The 7,369-nt window shown below is 36.5% G+C and overlaps 1 pseudogene; it reads left to right on the forward strand.

Moving 5' to 3' along the window:
* Positions 1-4,713: 4,713 nt before the first annotated feature.
* LOC121037971 (elongation factor 1-alpha 1-like) lies at positions 4,714-6,110 on the forward strand (annotated as a pseudogene).
* Positions 6,111-7,369: the final 1,259 nt, after the last annotated feature.

Consider the following 7,369-nt stretch of genomic DNA (forward strand, 5'->3'; position numbering starts at 1 on the left):
AGTCTACCCAATTTTTGGTCTTACCTACATTTGAAATATCCAAGGAGACAACTCTATATACAAGAGAAACAGGTATCCAAGCTTTCCTGACTTGTAAGTTTGCACTGACCTCTTTTAAATGCTCCACAGTTTGCACTTACTCTTCTGTAACTGAAATTGTCTGACTATACAGCAGCCTGTCCATGAACAGTGTCCTCTCCAATGCTATTTCTCTTTTCCTTTCTGTGTAAGGACATGATAATAACAGCATATTGAGAACTTATATATGTTCCTATATATGAGAACATGGCAAGCTTTGTTTTAAGTGCTTTACTTGTGTTAACTCATTTAATCTTCACAGCAAATCTTTGAGATGGTTTCAATTGCTTCCACTTTACCGATGAAGGGATTGTGACAAGAAGGGATTGTGACACAACAAGGTCACACTCTTCCCCCAAGGTCACTGTGTTAGTAAATGGCAGAGATGGGATCTAAGCATACATGGTTTAGCTTCAGAGCCCAAGCCCTTGATCACTTGTTCTATTAACCTCAATATAGCAGGTACAGTAACAATACCTGCAATCCATGGAACATTCTTTTTACTAGGCATTGGTGGTTTAAAAAATTTAACCTGAATCCTGCAAGCACCACTTTTAAGGTAGACATTGTTATTCCCATTTTCAGAAAAGGAATTAATGGCTCAGGAAGCTTAATCCTTTTGACATGGGTCATATAACTAGTAAAAAACAGAATCAAACTCCATAGTCAGATATGTCTGGATACAAAACTATTTCCTTTAACATCAAGAAAACTGAGATGCCAGTTTTAGCTTTATCACTGACAATGTGACCACAACCATTACTTAATCTCCCTAGCTTCAGTTCACTCAACTGTAAAATAAAAGTGCTTCTCAAACTCGAGTAGTCTCAGGATATCCTTGGAGTATATTTTTATAAATGCAGATTTCCTGGTCAATTCTAAATAGCTTGATCAAGTAGATATGGGGTAGGGTCCAATCATCTGCATTTGAGCTGTCTGATTCAGGTGAGTGTGGATCATATTTCAGCAGAAGTAGCTGACTTCACCTTGAAACAGCCATCCAGCAAAAACTGCTTTTGCTCTACTCTGTTATGATCTTGATTAGAAATCGACAATCTTCTCCATCATTCTCTCTGGGTAGCACCTGGACCACCTGGAAACTTAAAACGTTTAAGAATAATTGATTTAGTATATCAATAAAATACACTCAAATAGAAAATTTTTAAGAAGAGAGAAAGAAAGACACTGAAGAATTGACTTTTCCTCTCCACCATGTAAGGGCACGGCAAGAAAGGAACCATCGACAAGCCAGGAGGAGAGCTCTCACCAGTAACAGCCATGCTGGCACCTTGGATCTCAGACTAGGCTCCAGAAGTGTGAGAAAACAAATTTCTCTTGTTTAAACCAAAAAAAAAAAAAAAAAATCTGTTCAATTGTATAATCTATTGGATTCAAAAAGCCCAGTTCACCACTTATTCCCAGAGTTTATTATAGTGCTTAATGGTAGATGTTAATATTTGTTTACTGAGCAAATTAAATGAATTATATTTTACTCTAATGTATAACATTTTGAGATGTAAAAATTTAAAGTAATCAATCTGATAATAGATACTAATATATATACATAATCTCTGTAAGCAAATAATTCAGAAGCCATACCAATAGCTTTATTTGATATACTTTCTGGATACTACCACCTAATCTAGATTCTATCCACATGACATCGGAATTACTACCAGAGTGAGTCTCCCTCCCTAGAGCCACTCTTTATAAATCGTTTGTGTGTATATATATATATATATATATATATATACATTTTTTAATATTACAACCATTTTAAAATATTTCATCAACACATTTGTAATGATCAAGATCCTTAAATCGCTCTGTAGTTTCTCCTATATTAGGTGTAAACTTCTATCTCTTATTTTCAGACTTATTGTGCATTTAAGAACAAATAATTTCTTTGTCTTTAGAATTCCCTAGTGCCCAAAGCATATCTTGCATTTCAACCAGAATTGTCTGCTTACTATGCTAGGAACACACACACTCATGTTTGTTCCTTTGATTTGGCCTTTCCCATTTGCTCCTTCACTTGGCTACATTCTTTTTGTTCTTCACAGTTTGGCTCAGATTTCATCCTTTGGAAGACAATTTGACTGATTTTGTTATTAGACTCTATTTTGTTTCATGTTATTCTTCTCTCCTAACTTAGCTGCAACCTTCCTAAAGACAGAATCCTTATGTACTCTGCAGCGATATTTTTCAATCTGCTGGTCCTGAGTCTCAATCAACATTTTAAATATTATATAATAAAATAGCTGAATGGAGCAGAGAAGAAAGCAAAGATAACATCAGAGTGTTTCACTATATAAGCCTCAATTTTTTTCTTGAAATTTTCTTTTTGTTGAAATGTGTGCATGTATGCTGGTTCACAAAACAAATATATTTCTAAACTGTAGGTCTTAGTTTAAAAAGTTTGAGGGGAGCCTGAGTGGCTCAGTTGATTAAGCCTCTGACCCTTGATTTTGGTTCAGTCATGATCTCATAGTTTGTAGGTTCAAGCCTTGCATCGGACTCTGCACTGATGGCGAGGAGCCTGCTTGGGATTCTCTGGCTCCCTCTCTCTCAAAAGTAAATAAACATTAAAATTAAAAAACTTGAAAGCTACCATTCTATAGAACCAAATGCACCATTGATGACCTTATAAAAATTTAGTAAGCACCTGCCATTTGATTGGTTGAAATGACTCCTAACTGATATATACAATATGTACAATCAATCCATGGTAGGAAAGTAGGTCTGGACAAAATAACCATATTGGCACTAAAGCAGTGTACTAAATATAATTTATTTAATTATTTAACAATTGCAAAGGAAGATTTAGGTTACAAATATAATATGACTTACTCAGTATTATTTAAGTTTCCATCGTCCCGGTTTTTAAATTTAATCTCCTCTCTAATGAAAAATCAACTCCAGGTTGTGTATTTGACAAGAACAGGAAGACTAATGAGCTTGTGTTATTTTTTTAAGCAGTAAGTGAGAAACAGATTTAAATTTGACCTAATATGTTTTAGTTTAATGAGTTTTAGACTTTGGAGCTTTATTTCACCTCACCATAAACACTTGAATTCTAAATCTAATACTTCTCTTCATGGGATTATCTATAATCTAGGAAGAAGAATAAAAGTTTTGAGCTTTTGGAATTGGTATAGAAAGTGCCTAATTTCAGAAATAAGTCACCACTGAAGGCTGAATTAAATGGAATCAGTTTATAATAGAATCTACATCAAGCACATGTTTCACTGGCTTATGTTTTCAGCAGCAAACTTTGAATGAAGCAAAAAAGATGGCAAGAGGATAAAGGCAGGTGTTTATTAACTATTATTTGGTAATATATGGGAAACTATGGAACAGTATCAATCAATGGCTTCTCTGAAACACAAGTGAACGAGTTATAATGACTACAAATCTTGTCACAGTTTTCTATTCAATGTCTTTTTCAGCATTTTTTAAGTGATAGTATTTGCTGATAATCTTTCCAACTAATGTCAAAACTGTTTTTTTTTTTTTTAAGAGAGAAAAAAGAGGGGCTTTGTTGGTTTGGTTTTCTTTTCTTTTGCTTTACAAAGTTAAAAGGGAAGTCAAGGCAACACAGAACTAACCCAAAAATCGCAAATGCAGCAAATGCGAGTTTTTTGAGAGCAATAATAACTTGTAAAATAATGATGGTATTAAAGTCTACTGAGTCAGGGCTGAGAGGAAGTAAGACTAAACAGGGGTGGTGAAGGCATCCACGGTCAGCAAAAAGGTTTTAGATAACCTGGAATGACCAAACACGGGGAAGAGAAAACACGAATCACAGATCATATTTCACTTGGGAATCTGAGAGTCATAAAGCCTTTGCATTTTAAAGCTGGGAAGGACTTAGTTCAACACTCTCATTTCAGAGAAGAGGAAATTGAATCATGTTCTGCTAAGCTATATGGTATGTATTCTGTGTTTGTAAAAATTGCAAGCAACTTTTCAGAACCAGCCTTACACACTAGATAAAATAGATATTTGTCTCCCTCCCCCACATCCACTTCCACTGTTTACCTGGAAACTCTCTTTATCATTTTTCCCCTCTTGCTTTCTGTTCCTATTTATTTTTATTTTATATTTGAATACACTAAGTGTCTTCAAATTTTCAAGTGGGGTGCTGGGCATTGGAAATATGTGATACCTGCCTTTAGGAAATTCATGATCTAATGGATTAGAAAGATGAAAAAGAGACAGTAACACTGCAGAAATATGTTAAATAAAGGGGGATTAATGTATGATTCTATAATTTTCCATTAAACTAATAATTCAATCATTCTCTAGATATATGGAGAATTTGATGGTTAAGCTGAATTTTAAAGCATTAGTAAGAGTTAATCAGATTTTTATAAAGTATATGTAATGGAACAGTGTTTTGTTTATATTAATATGTATATGAGGTGAAGGAAGGAGAGAAACTTGTGGGTAGTGGTTTAACTATAATATTCTGGGTAAAGTCTACCTTATTAAATAGACTTGTTTTTCTACCTATATTCACTCCTCAAGTGACCCCATCCTGCCTCATGATTTAAATACCATCTACTACTTTTTTTCAATGGGTTTCCCACTAGAACACAGGTGTCATGAAAAGCACCACTAATCCTAAAAAAAATGGTAAAGGAAAAAAATCGTATCAACATTGTCATCATTGGACACATAGATTTGGGAAAGTCTACAACTACTAGTCATCGCATCTACAAATTATGGTGGGATAGACAAAAGAACAATGGAAAAGTTTGAGAAGGAGGCCACCGAGATGGGAAAGGGCTCCTCAAGTATGCCTGGGTCTTGGATAAACCAAAAGCTGATTATGAACATGGTGTCACCATTGATAGCTCTCTGTAGAAGTTCAAGACCAGCAAGCATCCTGTGACTATCACTGTTGTCTCAGGACACAATAACTTTATCAAAAGGAGGATTATAGTATATGTCAGGCTGACTCTGCCGTCCTGATTGTTCCTGCTGGTGTTGGTGAAGCAGGTTCTCCAAGAAAGGGCAGACCCGTGGGCATGCCCTTCTGGCTTACACCCTGGGTGTAAAACAACTTATTGTTGGTGTTAACAAAACGGATTACACTGAGCTACCCTACAGCCAGAAGAGATATGAGGAAATTGTTAAGGAAGTAGCACCTACAACAAGAAAATTGGCTACAATCCTGACACAGTAGCATTTGTGCCATTCTCTGGTTGCAATGGTGACAACATGCTGGAGCCAAGTGCAAACACACCTTGGTTCAAGGGATGGAAAGTTAACTGTGAAGACTGCAATGCCAATGGAACCACACTGCTTGAAGCTCTGGATTGCATTCTGCCACCAACTCATCCATCTGACAAGCCCTCGTGTCTGAGGATGCAAGCCTCCAGGATGTCTACAAAATTGGTGGTATTGGTACTGTCCCTGAGGGCCGGGTGTAGACTAGTGTTCTTAAACCTGACATGGCGGTCACCTTTGCTGCAGGCAATGTTACAACTGTAGTACATTGTGTTGAAATGTACCATGAAGCTCTGAGTGAAGCTCTTCCTGGGGACAATGTTGGCTTTGATGTCAAGAACGTATCTGTCAAAGATGTTGGCCAGGGTGATGTGGCTGGTGACAGCAAAAATGACCCATCAGTGGAAGCAGTTGGCTTCACGACTCAGGGGATTATCCTGAACCATCCAGGCCAAATCAGTGCTGGATATTCACCTGTGCTGGACGGTCACACAGCTCACATTGCCTGCAGGTTCACTGCGTGGAAGGAGAAGACTGATCGTCGTTCTGGGAAAACACTGGAAGATGGCCCCAAGTTCTTGAAATCTGGTGATGCTGCCATCGTTAATGTGGTTCACGGCAAGCCTATGTGTGTTGAGAGCTTCTATGACTATCCCCCCCCAGGCCATTTTGCTGTTCGTGGCATGAGACAGACAACTGGTGTGGGTGTCGTCAAAGCAGTAGACGAGAAGGTAGCTGGAGCTGGTAGGGACACCAAGTCCTCCCAGAAAGCTCAGAAGGCTAAATGAATATCATCCCCAGTACCAGCCACCCCAGTCTTTATTTTTTAAGTTTATTTATTTATTTATTTATTTATAAATAATTTTATTTATATTAATTATAATTAATTAATTTTAATTATAATTATAAATTATTATATAATTTAATTATATAATTATATAATTATAAATTATTATAAATAATAATTAATATTAATATATAAATATATATATTATAAATAATATTTATTTATTTATAAATAAAAAACATTTACATAAATGTGCAGGGGAGGGGCAGAGAGAGAGAGAGAGAGAGAGAGAATCCCAAGCATGTTCCTTGCTGTCAGCACAGACCCTGATGCGGGCTCAATCTCACGAATCCATGGGGTCATGACCTGAGCTGAAATTTAGAGTTGGATGCTTGACTGAGCCACCCAGTCTTAATTAGCGGTGGAAGAATAGTCTCAGAACAGTTTGTGTCAATTGGCCATTTAAGTTTAATAGTAAAAGACTGGATGGTGTTAGCAATGCATCATAAAACCTTCAGAAGGAAAGAAGAATGTTTTGTGGACCATGTGTTTTGTGTGTGTGTCATTTTTAGGTTATTGGTTTTTAAAATCAGTACTTTTTAATGGAAAAAAAAAACTTGATGAAAAATCTGTCACAGCATTTTAATACCTATTAAAACAAATCTTAATGAGAAAATAATTAATAAACAAACACATAAATACATCACCCTATATCTTAAGCCTATATTTCTTCCGTGATCTTCAGACTTGCGGATACCTAACTGCTTACTCGACATCCCCATTCAAAAGTCTACTAGGAAGTTTTAATACAGTAGTTCCCAAAAGAGCTGTGGTTCCCTTCCAAGCCCTTAATTACTGCCAATTCCCCACCTAGTTGCTGAGATAAACACCTTAGAGTCAGCCTACCTTCTTTTCTCATTCAACCCAGGTATCCTAACTATGTCTTGGCAAGGAATATCACTTGATTTTTATCATCATTGCTGCAACTGTTATCTTCCAAGCCTCCTGGATATCCTATCACATCCCAATAAGTTTCTCTGTGTCTATTCTTCTCCTTTCCAATCTTTTCTCATTAACAGCCAGGTAGATCCTATTAAAAAAGGGATTCCATGCATTTCTTTCTTCTCAGATCATCTAGAGTAGAAACCACAGCTCTTACTGCAACCACAAGTCCCTCTGTAATCTGGCCATTTGTTATTTCTCTGCTGTGATCACCAACGCCTCACTTTTGTCTCAGCTCTAGTCATATGACCCTCACTTTTCCTCAAA

This window comes from Herpailurus yagouaroundi, unplaced genomic scaffold (genome assembly GCF_014898765.1).
Source record: "Herpailurus yagouaroundi ecotype Mexico unplaced genomic scaffold, PumYag 164, whole genome shotgun sequence".
Taxonomy (NCBI): Eukaryota; Metazoa; Chordata; class Mammalia; order Carnivora; family Felidae; genus Herpailurus; species Herpailurus yagouaroundi.